Source organism: Bos indicus, chromosome 24 (genome assembly GCF_029378745.1).
Source record: "Bos indicus isolate NIAB-ARS_2022 breed Sahiwal x Tharparkar chromosome 24, NIAB-ARS_B.indTharparkar_mat_pri_1.0, whole genome shotgun sequence".
Taxonomy (NCBI): Eukaryota; Metazoa; Chordata; class Mammalia; order Artiodactyla; family Bovidae; genus Bos; species Bos indicus.
The window spans coordinates 20,411,186-20,432,489 of record NC_091783.1 but is presented as its reverse complement, the minus strand read 5'-3'; the positions used below and the strand labels follow the sequence as shown (position 1 = coordinate 20,432,489).

Genomic DNA, 21,304 nt, shown 5'->3' with positions numbered 1-21,304 from the left:
TATTTTTCTGTACTCATTGATGTTGTTTCTAATTCCAAGAGGGATTATAATATATGTTTCAACCAGCTTTAACTATACCAGGAGGCTGAAGAGAGCATTCATTACCTTGGCAAGGTTTTAGGAGAAAAATCCTATGTCTAGAGTTAGATATTCAGATCTGTTCAAGCACTGACTGTGTCTAACCTGGACTCACACACTGGACGTGCCTTCCTGTTAGGTCTGTGACATCGTAAGACATTCAGATATGAGGAAGCCATTCTAGGATTCCTGGTTGATCCTTTGACTTTCCAGTATTAAATTCCTTGCTTCCTATTAAGCTTGTCCCCTTATTCCCTTACTCCCTCTCCCAAAAAGTTGCTTTAAAAAGAAGAATAACAGAAGTATTTTGGTCTCTTTCTTCAGTTTTACCCACTGACAGTCTGACTTTAGAAGTTCAGACACTTGGCCATGAAAAATTCTTTTTTAATCCTGATTATTTGATTTAGGAAGGAATTTAATTATTTGATAATTTGATTTAGGAAGGAATTTAATTTCTCTTTATTTTTTGTTTGTATTAGGATTTTGTGATTTGTGCAGCTGGTTCCTCTGACTTTCATAGAAGCTTCTACTTCTGTGACTCATAAAAGACATTTTAGAAAGTTTATACTCCTGCCACATTGAGGAAAGCCCACTATTAGAACTAAAAACTGGACAAAAATACAGAAGTAATTATTTAAGTAATCAAAATCAGACAGTTGGTGGTGGGAAGTTAAAACCTGAAGGGGCAGCCAGTTCAAGGATGAGTTAAATTAAAACCTGAAGGGGGCAACCAATTTGTGGGTGAGTTTCCTAGTGTTTTATTTTGTTTTGTTCTTTTTTTCCCTGTGGTTTTTCCCCTAGTTATAGAGATGGACAACAGTGGCTCTGGCAGTTAAAACTGATAGAAACCTTGTTTTTCTATCCAGAGAAATCAAGAAAATGGGTCCTCATTTAAATAGTTTGAGGGAGAATCTTTATGTTTTTCCTACCTTTCTCATCTTTACTCCTAAGACCCAATTGCAAAGCTGCAGCTATGGTAGAAGTACTACAAAAGAAACCCTGTCTTTCTTGCCAAATAACCCAGGAAAAGGTACCTCTGTGACGAAACATTGGGGGAAATCTCAGGAAAAAAAAGAGAGCTGGGTGGGGTGCCCCTCATTTTGTGAATAAGCAGCACAAGTGCTAGTTTGTGCGTGTGTCACACAGCCCCACAGCAGCACACCACAGTCTTTGAGAACCGGAGTCCAATTAGAACTGCTCCTCAGAGTAGGTGAGAAAGAACTTGTCTGAATCTAACTGACCTGATGACCTGTTAAAACAAATTCTCTAGCAAATTATAAGAGGGCAAAGGATTGATAGTCAAAACAGCATAACATTTAAAATGTCCAAGGTATAATTCAAAATTACACTACCTACAAAACCCCAGGAAATTATCACCAGTTCTCAAGGGAAGAGACAATAGATACCAATGCTAAAGTGACCCAGATTTTGAAATTATCAGGAAGAGACTTTGAAGCAGCTTTTATAGCAATTCTCCATGGCACAAATGTAAACACTTTGAATGGATACAGTTCTCAGGAGAGACATAGAAACTATTAAAAACAACCAAATGAAAATTTTGGAACCAAACAATACAGTGTCTGAAATTCAAGTTCACTGGGAGGGCTCATTAACATAATGGAGTGACAGAAGAAAAAGAAAGTTGTTAAACCTAAATTTTCAATAGAAATTATTCAGTTTTTAAAACAGAAAGAAGAAAAAATTGGAGAAAAAGAAATGAATAGAGCCTTGAAACCTACTTTATTCCCAGAAGGAAGACAAATAATACATAAAAAAAGCTGGAAAGAATGACTGATTCTTAAGGGAGAAAAAAGAATAAGTCTTTTATGAAATACAAATCAGGGTAAACTTTTTTTAAAATCTTGGGATTTTAAAGGATATACTTTGCAAGGATATACTCAAGAGTGTCAGTTTGCACACAATTGTCTTGAAAATAAAGTACTGAAACATTTTCTCTCATAGAGAATGCTAATTGCCCACCTATTATCTATTAGTCCTTATTCCTTCTTAAATGAATGCCAGTCTTATTGACAGTAACAGTGTCTCTGGAGAAAATCTGCACTACCCATCCTCTTTTGCAGTGGGGTGGTCCTGGGATCCAGTTCTGGCCAGTGAGACGTAAATAGAAGTTGTGCCATGGGGCACAATAATGTCCCTCTAAGAAATTCCCTTAAGAGGGCCAGGGGGTGGGGGTGGGTGAGAGTAAAGCAGGCTCCGCTGTCTGCTACAGTCTTTAAAAAAAAAAATTTGTTTATTTTAATTGGAGGATAATTACAATATTGTGGGTTTTGCCATACATTGACATGAAGCAGTCATGGGGCATATGTGTCCCCTCATCCTGAACCCCCTTCCTACCTCCCCGCCCCATCCCTCTGGGTTGTCCCAGAGCACTGTCTTTGAATGCCCTGTTCATTGCATTGAACTTGGACTGGTTATCTATTTTACATATGGTAATATACACGTTTCAGTGCTATTTTCTTGTATCTTCCCACCTTTGCCTTCTACCACAGAGTCCAAAAGTCTGTTCTTTACATCTGTGTCTCTTTTGCTGCCTTGCATATGGGGTCATCATTACCGTCTTTCTAAATTCCATATATATGCGTTAATACACTGTATTGGTGTTTCTCTTTCTGACTTACCTCACTTTGTATAATAGGCTCCAGTTTCATCCACCTCATTAAAACTGACTCAAATGTGTTCCTTTTTATGGCTCAGAATTATTCTATTGTATGTGTGTACCACAACTTCCTTATCTATTCATCTGCCAATGGACATCTAGGTTGCTTCCGTGTCCTAGCTATTGTAAACAGTGCTGCAATGAGCATTGGGGTACATGTGTCTCTTTCAGTTATGGTTTTCTCAGTGTGTATGCCCAGCAGTGGGATTGCTGGTCATAAGGCAGTTCTATTTCCAGTTTTTTAAGAATCTCCACACTGTTCACCATAGCAGCTGTACCGGTTTGCATTCCCACCAACAGTGGAAGAGGTTTCGCTTTTCTCCACACCCTCTCCAGCATTAATTGTTTGTAGATTTTTTTATTGCAGCCATTCTGACTGGCGTGAGATGATACTGCATTGTGGTTTTGATTTGCATTTCTGTAACTCATATGGTAAAGAATTTGCCTGCAGTGCAGGAAACTCGGTTCTATACCTGGAACAGGGATAGGCTACCCACTCCAGTATTCTTGGGCTTCCCTGGTGGCTCAGCTAGTAAAAAATCTGCCTGCATTGCAGGAGACCTGGGTTTGATCCCTGGGTTGGGAAGATCTCCTGGAGAAGGGAATGGCTACCCACTCCAGTATTCTGGCCTTCTGGCCTGGAGAATTCCGTGTACTGTCACAAAGCCCATGGGGTCACAAAGAGTTGGACATGACTGAGTGAATTTCGCTTCACTTCAGTAATGAGTGATGTTGAGCATCTTTTCATATGTTTATTAGTCATCTATATGTCTTCTTTGGAGAAATGTCTGTTTAGTTCTTTGGCCTACTTTTTTGATTGGGTTGTTCAATTTTTCTGGTATTGAGCTTATGACCTCCTTGTATATTTTGGAGATTAATTCTTTGTCACTTGTTTCATTTGTTATTATTTTCTTCCATTCTGAAGCCTGCCTTTTTGCTTTGCTTATAGTTTGCTTCGTTGTGCTGCACTCTTTTTTTATGCCTCTTTTTATCCTGTGTCCAGTCTCTTTTCCCTATGGTAGCAGTTCTCAACCAGGAGTGATTTTGGCCCCCAGGGGTAATTTGAGTGTCTGGAAACATCTTTGGTTGTTGTAACTGACAGTTGCTAGTAGTGTCTAGTAGGTGGAGGCCGTGGATATTGGTAAACATCCTGTAGTAGACAGGACAGTCTCCCACAACAGAGAATCATCTTGTCCAAACGTCAAGAGGTCAAGTTGAGAAGTTTTGCTGTATAGAATGCTGACCTGATGTTGGAGATTGAGCAGCCATTTTGTGAGTAGCAGGTAGCAACTCCACACTGACCCCAAATCTGGAAGGAGCTAAAGTCCTGATAACTGTGCAGCACCGCTGTCACAGCCACAGCCTGGGTTCCTCCAGAGGCCTCGCACAAGAAAGAGAGAACGCCTGATTTAGTTAAGTGAATGGATTTCTCTTTCTCTTACACGTTTACTAACTTCCTGGAGAATCCCATGGACGGAGGAGCCTGGTGGGCTGCAGTCCATGGGGTTGCACAGAGTCAGACACCACTGAAGCGACTTAGCAGCAGCAGCAGAGTATTTATTTAGACATTGTTAGTCTTAAAAACTAGGTCAACTAAAATATAAATAGTCATGAAGAGGTCTCAGGCATTGAAAAGAATAGGAAAAAAAAGCTTAGCATGGAATACCTGGGAAAAGGGGCAAAGGAAGTACACGTGGTGAGTAGAGTCCAAAAATCTGGGAAGCGTCAGAATTACTGTCATAATTTTGCCTGTTGTTGAAAAACTAAAGCTGTCTTTAAAGGCATTGTGCTAGAATTTGGTCACCTGAACTTCCACTCTATCTGTAGTTAGCTTGGATCACAAAGGGACTTAACTGCTTTAGTCTCTATTGCCTGGGGCTGCAGATCCATTCAAGGAAAAGTAATGGCGGTTAAGCACTGTATTCACTGTGGAAGGGTAACAGGTAGCCATTGGTTGAGCTCTTTGGGATCTTTTCTGATTATGGGGGCAACATCAAAGCTAAAACATCATTTCTAGCCTTGGAGCTCAATTACAATGATGCTGTCATTTGAGATCATGCCACACTAAGATCTAAGGAGCTAAAGTTGTTTGTTCTGAACAAAAAGAGGATAGAGGTATAGTAATAGTTACTGGAAACAAAAAATGGAAAATTCAACATAAAAAAGCCCCTAACCATGAAATTGCTTCATGTTCTCAAGAAGATGGTATTTCTTTACTTTAAAAATGCTCGTTTGAAACTGTCACAGAGTAACACCATATTCACCTATATAGGAACCCTTTAAGAAGCCATTTGTAAATTTATACTTGTCACAGCCTGATTCTCATTGCAGAATTCTAGGTGTGAAAGTGTTAGTCGCTCAGTCATATCTGACTCTTTCCAACCCTATGGACTGTAGCCCACCAGGCTCCTCTGTCCCTGGAATTCTCCAGGCAAGAATACTGGAGTGGGTTGCCATGCCGTCCTCCAGGGAATCTTCCCGACCCAGGGATGGAACCCAGGTCTTCTACATTGCAGACAGATTCTTTACTATCTGAGCCACCAGGGAAGCCCTAGGGCTTAAAAACACCCTCAAATCTTCTAATCCATTCTCTTAGTATTGTCGGAAATTCTATGTCAGTAAAAGATACAGATTTTACCCTATAGTCTGTATCTAAAGATTTTAAAAGATATAGATCTGTATTTAAGGGTTTCAATCTAATGAAGCTAACAGCAAACATATACTGGGTCTGTACACTGTCGTCTCAAAGTTAGTGTGGTAGGGCTTCCCTGGTGGCTCAGACGGTAAAGAATCTGCCTGCAGTGCGGGAGACCTGGGTTCCATCCCTGGGTTGGAAAGATCCCCTGGAGGAGAGCATGGCAACCCACTCCAGTATCCTTGCCTGGAGAATCCCCATGGACAGAGGAGCCTGGCGGGCTATAGTCCATGGGATCCCAAAGAGTCGGACACAACTGAGAAACTAAGCACAGCACAGCACAAAATTAAATTCTCAATTTCCCTTCCAAATCTGTAATTCTCTCATTTGTCTAGCTCAGTAAATGGCATTCCTGTTCCTTCTGTTTCTCAGGGGAAAAAAAATATTTGCAGTCATAATTCACACTTCTCTTTTCCTCTCACCCCACATCCAGCCCACCACCACTTGCAACCCATTCTAAATATATCCCAGCTCCTACCCCTGCTTACCACCTTCACTGTTCCTACCCTGGTTCAGGTCCAGTTTTCACCAGGATTACCTCCTGTATTTTTACCCAATTGAAACGAAAACCTATATTCACATGAAAACCTACATTTGAATGTTTCAGTTCAGTTCAGTTCAGTCGCCCAGTCGTGTCCGACTCTCTGCGACCCCATGAATCGCAGCACACCAGGCCTCCCTGTCCATCACCAGCTCCCGGGGTTCACTCAGACTCACGTCCATCGAGTCGGTGATGCCATCCAGCCATCTCATCCTCTGTCGTCCCCTTTTCCTCCTGCCCTCAATCCCTCCCAGTATCAGAGTCTTTTCCAATGAGTCAACTCTTCACATGAGGTGGCCAAAGTACTGGAGTTTCAGCTTTAGCATCATTGAATGTTTACAATTTATTAAAAACTGAAGACAATCCGCATGCCTCTACTCAGCAAAAAACAAAAAAGAGCAAATTGCTGATGAACATGCTCAGGCATGAATCTCCAATGCATCATGCTAAGTGACAGAAGCCAGACTCACACTGTGAGTCCATTTGTATGACATTCTGAAGAGGAAAGCTACAGAGACAGAAACAGTTCAAGAATTTGTAGGACTGACTACAAAGCACAAGGAGTTTTTTTTTGCTATGACGGAACTTTCTTGATTATTATAGTGATTACCCAACTGTACTCATTTCTTAAAACTTGAAGAACTGTAGGCTTAAGAGTGAATCTTACTGTATGTAAATTATATCTTAATTTAGAAAAAAAATGAATTATCTGTCTGTAATTGCAAAAGACTTATTCAGAGTTCTCTATGGGAAACAGAAACCACCTAAGATATTTTAAGCAAGAAGGAATTTTATACTAGGAATAAAAGCTTTGAAAAGGTTTAAGAAGTAGGTTTATGTTGGACTTCTGGTGATGACTTCAGAATAGTATAGAACTAATATACTTGGAGCGTGACCCTCTGAGACCATCCCTCGAGCTATGCTGGAATCAGAAACATTGCATCTACTGCAGTGGTCTCTGGACCCCCAGAAAACCACAGAATAGGCTTTTACCAATGAGACCGAGGGGTTAGGGAGGCAGGTCAACCAGTCATTGGTGCTTCTGCTGCTGCCACTGCTGCTTCTTACCCCCAAAAGACTGAAAAACGTTCCCTATTTTGTTACTGCTGGAGAGAATTCTCGTGTCTTCACCATTGTCCTTGCCAACAGAGACAGACAAAATCATGTGAAATAAGCAAAACCTAATTGACATCCAGAGCCCTAATAGAAGGGAATCTGTAGCTTCTCACATTTAACAATAAATGGAGGGTGAAGTAAGCCATGCCTCTGTGGTCAGCACAATATCTAAGCTTCCATCGATAAGGGACTATTTAATGAATTATACAAGAGAATTATACAGGAGTGTGTTATACAGGAGATGAAGGATTGACCCAGGTGGCAGTTATTCTGTAAGCTGGAATATGTAATTGCACTGTTGAATTTTGGTTAATAAATTCTGGTGATTTAAGTATAGAACTCTTAAATCTATACTGAAGTCAGTATATTGCAGTTTCTATAATCCTACTTTTAAATTTGTGTTGCAAATATTGCTGTCTCTTGAAAATAGTTAAAATAACTTCTCTTTTTCAAAATTAACTTCAAAGATTACAGGACAAGTTAAGCTTCCTAATACCCAGAATGCCATACATAAACTTAGAAAACAAAGAGTTTTTTTAAATGGTAAAAAATATAGAGGAGATCTTTAATAACATTTTACATGAGAGAAATCAACTACAGATAAAGGATTAAGTTTATATAGAATACATAGCAGAACACAGCCTTCTCTCTTGACTGTGACACCCAAGTGCTGCCTTGCAAGTGGTGTGTGGTCACTGTTCTTAGAGGCGTGCCCTGATGATGCCCTCTCACCTGCTGCCTGCTGGAAAGCTGCTGTACGTACATGCTCCCCTGTGTACGTACACCCTCCAGAACGGGCTTGAGTAGACTCACTGCAAACTTAAAGCTCCAGGGCAAAGTATTTTAGTTTGTGAACACAAGCCTGTTAAAAGTTCTGCCCTCTTTCACCCCCACAGAATAAAGTTCAAGTTAAAAAGTGTCTTTAAGTAAAAAATAAGCTGTTTATTTTAAAGTGTAGGAGCAATGAGATGAGAGTGAATTGGCTCCAAAGCTAAATGGCCAGACTTCCTCTAACAGAGTTTAATTATTTTTATAGCTTTTCCCAAATGAGGACTCACAATAGCCATTTTAAGTAACCTAGAGCAGCTCTTTCATCTTCATTGCAAGCTTCAGACCCTAAACAAAGCATGAAGCAGGGCAGTGCACTGTTAAATTTTCAAATTGGATTTTTCATTATGTTTTATGATAACTTTTTATTTTTATCAAGTTGCATCTTGGCCTTCTGTTTAAACTCAGGAAGATTTATGGCAAATGATCTGGGTGCTTATTTGGACAAACAATTGCAATAAATCAGTTTACTGTTTCAATAAAATGTTATTAATAGAACACATTATTCTGTTCAATATTATGTTATCTTTAAAATTAAGCAGAACATTAGTGGCAGTGAAACTAGTTTCAATCAATACATTCCTGTAATGAAACCTATTGTGTAAGAAACTTTTCTTTTTAAGGAGGAAAAATGTCCTTAGCACAACTACCAACTTCTCACTCTAGAGATGGCATTTCATAGCCTCTAAAAAATCCTATTTGGTAGGATTTCTTTGTGTTTGTTTTGGTGTTAAGATAGTTTCCTGAAAGTTACCTTACAGCAGTTAAAGCATGCTGCTGCTGCTGCTAAGTCGCTCCAGTCGTGTCTGGCTCTGTGTGACCCTATAGACGGCAGCCCACAAGGCTCCCCCGTCCCTGGGGTTCTCCAGGCAAGAACACTGGAGTGGGTTGCCATTTCCTTCTCCAGTGCATGAGAGTGAAAAGTGAAAGTGAAGTCGCTCAGTCGTGTCCGACTCTTAGCGACCGCATGGACTGCAGCCTACCAGGCTCCTCTGCCCATGGGATTTTCCAGGCAAGAGTACTGGAGTGGGGTGCCATTGCCTTCTCCGAATTAAAGCATAAATGTTCCTTAAATGCTTTTTTGTTTTTAATTGAAGAATTTAGTTGGCCCTTGACCTAGTAGGGACTCACTCAGGTGGGTGCCTCAATGAAATTGAGGTCAGAACTGCTGTTGACACTCAGCACCATTTCCCTTCTAATGGTATAGAATTTCTGGTTAAATTTCTTATTGGAGTATAGACTCTTGAGAGTATCCTTGGACTACAGGGAGATCAAACCAGTCAATCCTACAGGAAAACAACTTTGAATGTTTAATGGAAGGACTGATGCTAAAGCTGATGCTCCAAAACTTTGGCCACATGATGCAAAGAGCCGGCTCATTGGAAAAGACCCTGATGCTGAGAAAGATCGAAGGCAAGAGAAGGGGACAGCAGAGGATGAGATGGTTAGATCGCATCAGTGACTCAATGGACATGAATTTGAGCAAACTCTGGGAGATAGTGAAGGACAGGGTAGCCTGGTGTGCTGCAGTCCATGGGGTTGCAAAGAGTCAGACACAACTTAGCAACTGAAGCAACAATAGATTTCAATTTTCAAAATGCATATAATGATGAGAATTTATTAATAGTGAGCCATAACGGGTGATCTTTAATCACCCACTGTACTTGCTGTTGAAATTTTAGAATGATGGCTTTAAAATCAAAAGTGGCTAAAGTCTCAGGCTGGTACTGCAGTCTTAGGACACAACTGTCCAGAGATTGGCCGGTTGTTTTTGCTGCTGTGTCCTGTTTAGAGAGCAAAGTGCCTGGAGAGAAGGCTGCTATTTAATAATGCCATGGAAAATTAAAGACCTTTGAATGCTAAATTGCATGTATTTTCCAGAGGAAATCTCTTAAGAGACACTTTATGCTTTCACTTGGTCCATAGTACTGCTATCACATGGCAGTTTTAGGAGTCTGGAGACTTGTCAGAGTTCCAAGTTTACTCCTTTACTTCTGTCATTTTGTATTTTTAATTTGAATGTAAGAAATAGTATCCTGGTATGGTTTTGTTCTCATTAAATTGTTAAGAAATTTTTGTTTTGGGAGATGATAGTTAAGATGAAAAAATAGTTATGAAAATCTAAGCCATCCTACATATTCTACTGGCTTAGGATAACTTTCCATAGCCCATCAGGCACATAATTTGATCATGTTACAGTACGACTCTCTTAGTAAACAAGTGAATTCTGCGTCCTTTGAATACTGCTGCTAACATTTTATAAAGTCACACTCTCTTCCTCCTGTAATTTAAAGGCAGATGGTTATTACACTTTTTTATATCAGTGGGAGACTACTTAAAATCTTCATTGCGGTAAAGCATAAGGTAGCAAAGAGTTCACTTAATTCTAGTATTTACCTTTCTTAGTTCTACCTTAAACCCTTTAGATGTTACATTTCCGATGAAAGATTTTTTTCTGTGTTTGACTATGAACACCTGGGAACCACTGGGCTTAACTGGTCTACAGCTGGCAGTGATTGTGTGTGGAGATTTTGACAGTGGGTGTCAAAGACAGGTGACCATTTGGTTATCTCTGAATTGTCTTGTTTTCCTCTACAGTTTAACATTATCTGTTTGTGTGGTTATCTGTAGTTTTGTTTTTTTTTAGTAATAGTTTTGTCTGGCTTGGTATTAAGGTAATTCTGACTTCATTAAATGAGTTGGAAATTGTTTCTTCCTTTTTCTGTTTTCTATCTTTGTGGTAGAAATTTCTTTAATTGACATGGTGCAAATTTTTTAAATGACATGGAACTATGAAGATGTTCCCTTTTTTCTTCAGTCAGTTTTGGTAATTCCTGTCTTTTAAGGAATTTCTACATGTCATAAGTTACCATATAAGTAGCATAAAGTTGTTCGTTTCTTTATAACTTGATAGTGTCTGTGGCATCTGCATCTGTGTGCTTGTTTTTCATTTTTTATTTTGATGATTTCTTTTTTTCTTGACCTTTCTTACTGATTTTTTAACAGAATAGCTTTTACTAGATTTTCTTTATTACTTATTTTCTATATAATTTATTTCTTATGTTTGTTTTTCCTTCTACTTAGTTCAGCTTTAGTTTGCATTTCTTTTTCTGACTTCCAAGATTGGCATTTAGATTGTTGGTTTGGAACTTTATTCTTTTCTAATATAAGCATTTAAATTTATGTTTCCCTCTGAGAATGCCTTTACCTATATCCCACACTTTATGTTGTAGGAGTTTTTTTCTGAAATATTTTCTAATTCTCTTTGAACACTTTATAATCATTTATAAATGTTTCTTAATTTCAAATTTTTTCAGATTTCTCAGATAGCTTTCTGAGGAAAATGGACTCTCCACAATTTCAGTGTCGAAATTATTGAGACTTGTTTTATAACATCTGTGATATGGACTCTCTTGCTAAATATTTATCTGCATGTAAAAATAACCTAATCTTTAATTATTGGGTGGAATATTCAAAATGTAGCAATTGGGTTAATGTTTTTTACTAGTATTTGTTTAGGTCTTCTATATACTTACTGATTTTTAGTGTGCTTTTTCCATTATTGACTGAAAGCTTTGAAAGCCCCAGATATGATTGTGGATTTGCTCATTTTTCTTTTTATGTTTATCCATCTTTCCTTCACATGTTTTGAGTTTCTGATACCTTTGAGTTATTAGATGCCTTTACATTTAGATTTATAATGTGTTCTTGGTGCATTAAGCTGTTCCATTTTGAAACATGCTTCTTTATCCCTGATAATATTACTTGTTCTGAAATACCTTGTATGATATTAATATAGCTACTCCATCTTTCTTATAATTAGTATTTGTATAGTATATTCTTGTCCATCCTTCTGCTTTTTTCCTATATTGTCTTTGAAGTAAGATTCTCATACATAGCATATAGTTGGACTTATCCTATCTTACAATCTGTGACTTTTTCTAGGACTATTAGTGACTGCACTTAAATCTAACATCTTTTAATTTGCTTTGTATTTTTCACCATTTTTTCTTTAGTTTTTCCTGCCTTTTTTTGGTTAAATAGTTTTAGCATTATCTCCATTTGGGGCTTTTTTTTTTTTTTTTTTTTTTTTTGCCTCTTTGATCATAATTAGCTGTCTAAAATGATTTGACCCTTATGGAATGCACAAATATAAGTTCATTCAGCAGGCTTCTTTTTTCTGTGGTCGGTTTCTTTTCTGTGGGCTTTTACTCAGCTGGTGGTTTTTTGGTCACTTGTCTTTTTTGCCCACAAAAGGCCTCTTCTGCTTCCTAGTACCAGCAGCCTTCTTTCCTTTCTTCTCCACCACAGGTTTCTTCCCTGGAACCCTCTTCTCATCTGATTTGGCTTCTGACACTGCTGCTGCCTTATTCATCCAGAGTTTGTGATTCTTGTCCTGGGGAAGAATGGTGATCCATCCAGCATGTGGTCTTTGCATATGTGTTTAGCTTCAGCATGATTCTCAAGTTTTTCAGGGGATTCTTCTTCAGGACTCTATGATGTCGTGTGCTCTTTGGATCTCTGGGCTTTTCAAGATCCTGCTAAGGTCTTCATTGAAGATCTTGCGCATAGAAACGTTGTGGTTACTCTTGAGAGAGGCAGCTTCACACCAAGTGCCATACACATCATCTAACTTGTGAAAAGTATTTTCAGTTCAAATGTAGAAACATCCCACATACTCATGAGAAGTAAGTTTCAAAATGTTCAGTTTGCTTACATTAAGCAGAGTAATTCCAGGCGTGTTTCTGACAGCCTCGATGATGCCCTTATCCTCATTATAGATGATGTGGGGTCCGCTACACTAGAGATGATGACAGACTCTCATTTGGCTTTGCCAGCTCTCATTAACTGTGAAGCATAGACCATTATGATACCATTCCAGACCTTAAGTTTCTAAAGAAGCAAAATAGCCTCCTTGGTCTTCTTGTAGCCTTAAGTATTATCTTCAGCCACCAAAGGAACTTCAGGAACTTCCTCAATTTGATGACTTTTAGACATAACCAACAAAATGGTAAGTCCGAGGAAGCCAGGGCAGAGCAGATGGCAAATCACTTCTGTGTTGTGTTTGCTCTGCGATGCCGATGTTGTCAGATTCAGGTTGGCACAAACATGTGGCCCCCATGATACATATTTCCAAAAGCACCCTGGCCAGAACAGTGAGTCCCACTGCCTAGAACGCTGAGGATTGAAGCCACAGCCCAGCCAGCAACCAAAGACTCAGCAGTGGTTTGATGACCTGCTAATTCATTGACAGTGTAGGGTTGTCTGTTGTTTTGTACAAGTTGGTGTGAACAAAATTCACAATATCTAGTCTAATGAGATCCTTGAACACAGCAGGTAAAGTGACATTTTTGCCAGATGACTTCCTTTTCAGAGAACTCTGATTATCAACAGATGAGCACATGCCATAGCAGGGAGAGGAGAAGGCCTCCACGGGAAATGCTTGGGCTCATTATCTTTGTTTTAGATACATTTTATATGTGGGGGAAAAAAAGCTTGTATTTTTATTTCTGGAAGTTTGTTTCCAAGTTTCTGTCTAGTACTGTTTATACCTGAAGATATATGTTTGTTTGTTTATGGCCATATAGATTACTGGGGGTAAATTCTTTTATCTATCTGAAAATATCTATTTCACTTTCAATTTTTTAAAGAAATTTTTATACAGTTCTGGCTTACCCATGTGTTTTTGTTTTCTCTTCACCATTTAAAAAATATTCCCTAATTTCTTCTGCTTGGCATTTTTTTTTAATGAGATTTTTAAATAAGATTCCTTTATTCTCTTTCTTTGTATGGAATGTGTTTTTTTACTGTTCCTACTCAAAAACTTTCTGTCACTAGTTTTTAGCAAGTTGATAATAGTGCTCCTTGGTGTTATTTGTGTTTTTCTGCTTGGGAGTTACCAATTTAGATTTGTAATTTTTCATCTATTGAAAAATTATCATTTTTCAATGATAATTTGGTTATTTCTTATATCTTTCTTTTGTCATTATGTTAATGTTTTTCTTTAAAACTTAAACAGTGTTGTACTTATTTATAATAGATTTTTAAAAATTGTCATGTGCTAATTTCATCATTTGTTGTTTGCATTCTTTTTCTGTTAATTGACTAATCAAATTTCATCATATATCTTATAATATTTTGTTGTTCATTGATATATATGTTCATTGGTATATATGTTACATTAATGCTTTATTGACTATGCCAAAGCCTTTGACTGTGTGGATCACAATAAACTGTGGAAAATTCTGAAAGAGATGGGAATACCAGACCACCTGACCTGCCTCTTGAGAAACCTGTATGTAGGTCAGGAAGCAACAGTTAGAACTGGACATGGGACAACAGACTGGTTCCAAACAGGAAAAGGAGTACGTCAAGGCTGTATATTGTCACCCTGCTTATTTAACTTATATATGCAGAGTACATCATGAGAAACACTGGACTGGAAGAAGCACAAGCTGGAATCAAGATTGCTGGGAGAAATATCAATAGCCTGAGATATGCAGATGACACCACCCTTATGGCAGAAAGTGAAGAGGAACTGAAAAGCCTCTTGATGAAAGTGAAAGTGGAGAGAGAGTAAGTTAGCTTAAAGCTCAACATTCAGAAAACGAAGATCGTGGCATCTGGTCCCATCACTTCATGGGAAACAGATGGGGAAACAGTGGAAACAGTGTCAGACTTTATTTTTCTGGGCTCCAAAATCACTGCAGATGGTGACTGCAGCCATGAAATTAAAAGACGCTTACTCCTTGGAAGGAAAGTTATGACCAACCTAGATAGCATATTCAAAAGCAGAAACATTACTTTGCCAACAAAGGTCCGTTTAGTCAAGGCTATGGTTTTTCCTGTGGTCATGTATGGATGTGAGAGTTGGACTGTGAAGAAAGTTGAGCACCAAAGAATTGATGCTGTTGAACTGTGGTGTTGGAGAAGACTCTTGAGAGTCCCTTGGACTGCAAGGAGATCCAACCAGTCCATTCTGAAGGAGATCAGCCCTGGGATTTCTTTGGAGGGAATGATGCTAAAGCTGAAATTCCAGTACTTTGGCCACCTCATGCGAAGAGTTGACTCATTGGAAAAGACTCTGATGCTGGGAGGGATTGGGGGCAGGAGGAGAAGGGGACGAGAGAGGATGAGATGGCTGGATGGCATCACTGACTCTATGGACGTGAGTCTGAGTGAACTCCGGGAGTTGGTGATGGAAAGGGAGGCCTGGCGTGCTGCGATTCATGGGGTCGCAAAGAGTCGGACACGACTGAGCAACTGAACTGAACTGAACTGAATGAGTATCCAGATTTTGTTATCTTCCTTTACAGAATGTCCTGCTGTTGCTGCTGCTAAGTCGCTTCAGTCATGTCCGTCTCTGTGCGACCCCATAGATGGTAGCCCACCAGGCTCTGCCGTCCCTGGGATTCTCCAGGCAAGAACACTGGAGTAGGTTGCCATGTCCTTCTCCAATGCATGAAAGTGAAAAGTGAAAGTGAAGTCGCTCAGTCGTGTCTGATCTTAGCAACCTCATGGACTGCAGCCTACCAGGCTCCTCTGTCCATGGGATTTTCTAGGCAAGAGTACTGGAGTGGGGTGCCATTGCCCAGACATTTAAGTTATTGGTAGATCTTGACTTTTTAGAAGCTTATGTTTAAGTTTTATTAGGACTTGTTTGTAGTCTGGTCTTTTCTCTAGCAACTGTTTTAGCTCTTTCTGTTAGCTCTTTCTGTGTTCTCAGTAGGACTGAGTCAATGTCCTGGGATCAACTATGACTCATCAAAGCTTTTACATCTCCCTGTTTTGTGTGACTTCTGGAAATTATTTTGCTTACAACTCCCTTGTTGTTCTTTTCCCAGGCTATTGCAGTTTCACTCTACACGTGTGCAGTCTTGGCATTCAGCAAAAACTCAAATGTACAGATGACTCAACTGTTTTTCTGAGTAGCTCTCTCTACTCTGGTACTTTGTTTTGTAACTTCTCTCAACCTCAGCCTCCCTGAATTCTGACCTCTGTTTTCATAATTCACCAAGACTTTTGTGTTCTGCTTCGGACTCCCCTCCCTCCCACATAGCCTGAAATGTTTGTCCAAACAGAAATCCAGGGACATTGTATGGCTTAGCTCATTCATTTCCTTTTTCAGAGATCATATAACTTTACTACCTGTTGTCCAATGTCTGAAAACAGTTGTTTTATATATTTTCTCTACTTTATAGTGGACAGGTAAGTGTATCCCCTTCTGTAATACCCCAAAATAGAATTTTTTATGGAAACTATCTTCTAAATGTGGTTTTTAGATTTAGCATGCAAATTTAATGGCATTCTTAAGAAAACAAAGAGGCTTTATGGAGGGAGAAAATATATTGTGAGCATAATGATATTAAGTGCACAGTTAACAAAAACTTGTAGGAGATAACAGTATTGAATGGGTTTTGCTTTTTTAAAGAAGGTAAAGATATAACCTCATGGACCAAAAATAAACTTAAATGAGAAAATTTAAGGGAATAGAAGCTACATTTTTTTTTCAGATTTATTATAACTTATAATTAAAGAGAGCCCAAATTGATGTATAATAGGAACCTTATGGAGGATACTTATTTTGAGGGTCCAAAATAATAAAAGGGTAATAGAGATTTAAATAAGAACTACAGAAATATAAATATTTCCTAAAGTCTTGGCTTTCAGGCTAGAAACCGAATTTCAAGGTTTTGACTCTAGATGCAGTTACTTTGGGCATGTATTTTAGCTTTATTAACATATCCTTATAGGAATTATATTTAACTCTTAATAAACATAAACTTTGATTTCGCCCACTAAAAGATTCTCTTATCATATATCTCATGTGCCTTCATGATGCAATGCTTTGTGAAAATCTGTTAATCCCTGAAATGACAGAGAAATGAAATGTAGTTATGGATAGGACAATAATCCTCTGTATCCCAAAGCTTTGTGTCTCTTGTAATAAATAGATCTGATCTTAAAATAAAAGCAAATTCAGATAAGTACGAAAGTAGAAAATTTAACCAGCATTGTTGAACAAAAGAGCTGAATCAGGTACATCTGATACTGTGCTGGGCTAAAAATGCTGAAAAGTAGTTGCTACAAAATAAGAATAAAGGGGACTGCAACAGAAGTGAAAAGAACTCCAAGTATATTTTCCTCTATTAGTTATATGTAGACCACAGAGAGACTTCTAAGGAAGAGATAACTTATGAACAGAAGGCACCTACTTTAATGGAAAAGAATTATTCCAGTACTCACAAAAATAGGATCAATGATTGACACTTAACCAGTCATGGAGAAAGAAGCCAGAGCAGGAAAGGAAAATCTGTGTGGCCCACTGAATGAAGTAAGGAAATGAAAAACATCTGAACACTCTGTAGGCTTTAAGAAGGGCATAGTGTGGGAGTTGCGAGTTAAGTTTTATTTGGAGCAAAATGAGGACCGCAGCCCAGGAGACGACGGCACCTCAGATAGCTCTGGGAAACTGCCCTGAAGAAGCAGGGCGGAAGGTCCGTATATATGAGATTTTGATGAAAGGGGAGTACATGCAGTCAAGCACATACTTTTTCAAAAGATTTCTGGTAATCTCATGAAGCTTTTGCCAGTCACAAGGAACAGTCATCACCATGAAGTGTTTTTAGTGTTTTTCTAGATAGGGGGAGCTACAAGAATTGGGCTTATTAACTCTCTCCTGAAAATATCTAACTATCTGAAGATGTTTCCTGCCAGTTTTTCCCCAAGTACAGAGGGACTTATTACTACCCTCCACCCTGAACTGCTTTCAGGGAGTATTGAAGGCCAGCAGTTTTAGCAGCTTGTGATTTAATCCTTGTAGAGGTAAATGACAAGTGCCAATTTGTAGTTGACACCTCACTCCCTACAGTCAGTGGAATCCATTCATGAAGTCAGGAGACATTTGCTGCACATTGCTTCTCAAAATGTGTCTCCTAGACCAGCAGCATCAACATCACTGGGGATATTTTGTAAAAATGTAAATCCTTAGGACCTACTGAATTGGACCTACCGAATTGGAATTGGACCTATTTAGGACCAATTGGACCTACTTAGGACCTACTGAATTGGAAACTCTGGCAGTGGGGCCCAAAGATCTGAATTAAAAAAAAATGTTTTATTATTTATTTGATTGTGCTGGGTCTTAGTTGCAGCACACAGGACCTTTCGTCTGCATTGTGGCATGCAGGATCTTCAGCTGCAGCACGTGAACTCTTACTTGTGGCACGTGGGATCTAATTCCCTGACCAGAGATAGAACCCAGATCTCCTGCTTGGGAGCTCAGAGTCTTAGCTACTGGACCATGAGGGAAGTCCCCAAAATCTACATTTTAATAAGCCCTTCAGGTGATTTTTGTGATGGTGAAGAATACTCTTGAGAGTTCTTTGGACTGCAATCAAACCAGTCAATTGTAAGAAAATCAACTCTGAATATTCATTGGAAGGACTGATGCTGAAGCTGAAGCTCCGATACTTTGCCACCTAATGCGAAAGGCTGACACATTGAAAAAGACTCTGATGCTGGGAAAGATTGAAGGCAAAAGGGGAAGGGGTCGGCAGGGGATGAGATGGCTAAAGAGCATCACTGACTCAATGGATAGAATTTGAGCAAACTCTTGGAAACAGTAGAGGACAGAGGAGCCTGGTGTGCTTAAGTCCATGGGGTGCAAAGAGTTGGGCACAACTTAGTGACCGAACAATAGCAACCAGGTTCTTCTTACGAACTTTAAAGTTTGAGAATTTCAGTGCTAGTATAATGGAAATAAATGTCTTCTGTTGATCAAACTGCTAGTGAGTCCTATATCATGCAGTGTTTTATAAATTTGTTGTTGTTCAGTTGCTCAGTCATGTCTGACTCTTTGGAACCCCATGGACTGCACCACGGCAGGTTTCCCTGTCCTTCACCATCTCCCAGAGTTTGCTCAAACTCATGTCCAGTAAGTCTGTGATGCCATCCAACCATCTCATCCTCTGTCATCCCTTCGTCTCGTGTCTTCAGTCTTTCCAAGCATCAAGTTCTTTTCCAATGAGTCGGCCCTTCCCATCAAAATATTGGAGCTTCAGCTTCAACACCAGTCCGTCCAGTGAATACTCAGGGTTGATTTCTTTAGGATTGACTGGTTTGATCTCCTTGTAGTCCAAAGGACTCTTAAAAGTCTTCTCCATCACCACAGTTCAAAAGCATCAATTCTTTGGCGCTTAGCCTTCTTTATGGTTCAACTCTTACAACCATGTGTGACTACTGGAAAAAACATAGCTTTGACTGTATGGACCTTTGTAATGTTACAGCTTTTTAATATGCTGTCTAGGTTGATAATAGCTTTTCTTCCAAGGAGCAAGCATCTTTTAATTTCATGGCTGCAGTCACTGTCCCCGGTGATTTTGGAACCCAAGAAATTAGTCTGTCACTGTTTCCATTGTTTCCCCATCTATTTGTCATGAAGTGATGGGACTGGATGCCATGATTTTAGGTTTTTGAATGTTGAGTTTTAAGCCAGCTTTTTCACTCTCCTCTTTTACCTTCATCAAGAGGCCCTTTCCTTCCTCTTCACTTTCTGCCATAAGGGTGGTGTCATCTGCATATCTGAGGTTGTTGATATTTTTCCCAGCAATCTTGATTCCAGCTTGAGCTTCATCCAGCCCATCATTTCACATGATGTACTTTGCATGTAAGTCAAATGAGCAAGGTGACAATATATAGCCTTGATGTAATCCTTTCCCAATTTGGAACCAGTCCCTTGTTCCATGTCCAGTTCTAACTGTTGCTTCTTGACCTGTATACAGGTTTCTCAGAAGGCAGGTAAGGTCGCCTGGCATTCCCATCTCTTTAAGAATTTTCTACAGTTTGTTGTGATCAACACAGTCAAAGGCTTTGGCATAGTCAATGAAGCAGAAGTAGATGTTTTTCTGGAACTCTCTTGCTTTTTCAAAGATCCAGCAGATGTTGGCAATTTGATCTCTGGTTCCTCTGCCTTTTCTAAATCCAGCTTGTACATCTGGACATTCTCAGTTCACATACTGTTGAATCCTAGCTTGAAGGAATTTGAGCATTACCTTGCTAGCATGTGAAGTGAGTGCAGTTGTGTGGTAGTTTGAACATTCTTTGATATTGCCCTTCTTTGGGATTGGAATGAAGACTAACCTTGTCTAGTCCTGTGGTCACTGCTGAGTTTTATAAATACATCTTCCTAAATTATCCTCTGGGGATACATAGTTTAGAAATATTTTCTGTTTGAAGAAATGATGAATGTGCCTAATCACACAAGTACTAGAAAACAAGAAAGTCTGTAAGATGGAAACTGACAAGCCTCTTTCTTTGTCATCACTTGTAGTCATTCTTGTGTACTTTTTTATGATTTTTCTGTGTAGATAGATTTAAACTAATTTTAATTTTAGAGTGAGATAATCAAATATGCAACTTTTTACACAAAAATGAGTCTTTCAAGCTTAAAGTAATTTTTAAAAACCTATTTGAACTGTACTAAAGTGATTTTTTCTTTACTATAGTTTTTCTGGGTTTAAATGTTGCTCTTTCTTTCCTCTCTTCTCTACTCTTCCCTGCTCCCCTCTGTGCCCCCTACTTCTCCATAACACCTCAGCTTTCTCCCCCTGCCTTTCCCTCCAAGTAGGCCTTCAGACAAGAAAGATTCTGTGTGTAGAGAGGTTTGGCTTTATGAATATTAGGAGAGTTTTATGTTAATGAAAGTTTCTATTTTCTTAATAGTGCCCCGCCCCTCCCAAAAAAAAAAATTCTGTCTGTTTTGTAAGCACTTGATTACAGATGTGTTTGATGCTGCCTAACAATTTTGCTTAGAAAGCTACCCTGTGAGAAAGAAGCCACACTTGATCAGAGTGTTTTCTGGAGAACATAAAAAGGTAACATTGTTTGCGACAACTAAGGAAAATGCCTTTCTTGTGGGCTGAAGTTGGCAACTTTAGCAGTATTTCATAACCAAGTTAACAAACATGTACAGTTGTTCATTTATTTTTCTAAGAAATACATTAAATATCTTATAGACTAGTAGCCATACTTTACACTGGACACCCATTGCACCAACCTGAAAAGTATTAAGTGGGAGAGGAACTCTAACCATTATTAATATTTTATTAGCACAGCAAGACTTCCAGGTTCAGCGGTTTTTCTCAAGAAGCAGATTGCCCTGTCCTTCTCTCTAAGAGAAAGTTTTTGTTCAGAGAGTAGTCAAAACACATGGACTGTGATGTCATTTAAATCACTAGATTGTTAGGACTTAGCTAATATGCTTGATTGACCTGGATGCTGCCTATGCTACTAAAGTTGTGCCAGTCTTCCTCGGTGAGACTGAGGGGTGGATGCCCCTTACATACAGTTCATTTGGACACATGGACCA

General features: G+C 39.0%; 1 protein-coding gene and 1 pseudogene across 6 annotated transcripts in view; one reads left to right on the top strand and one right to left on the bottom strand.

Annotated features, from left to right (window-relative positions):
- Nucleotides 1–21,304, top strand: part of KIAA1328 (KIAA1328 ortholog) — a 425,486-nt gene that overhangs the window by 204,683 nt on the left and 199,499 nt on the right. The gene's annotated exons all lie outside the window — the stretch shown is intronic.
- On the bottom strand, nt 12,005–13,339 carry LOC139179293 (large ribosomal subunit protein uL4 pseudogene; annotated as a pseudogene).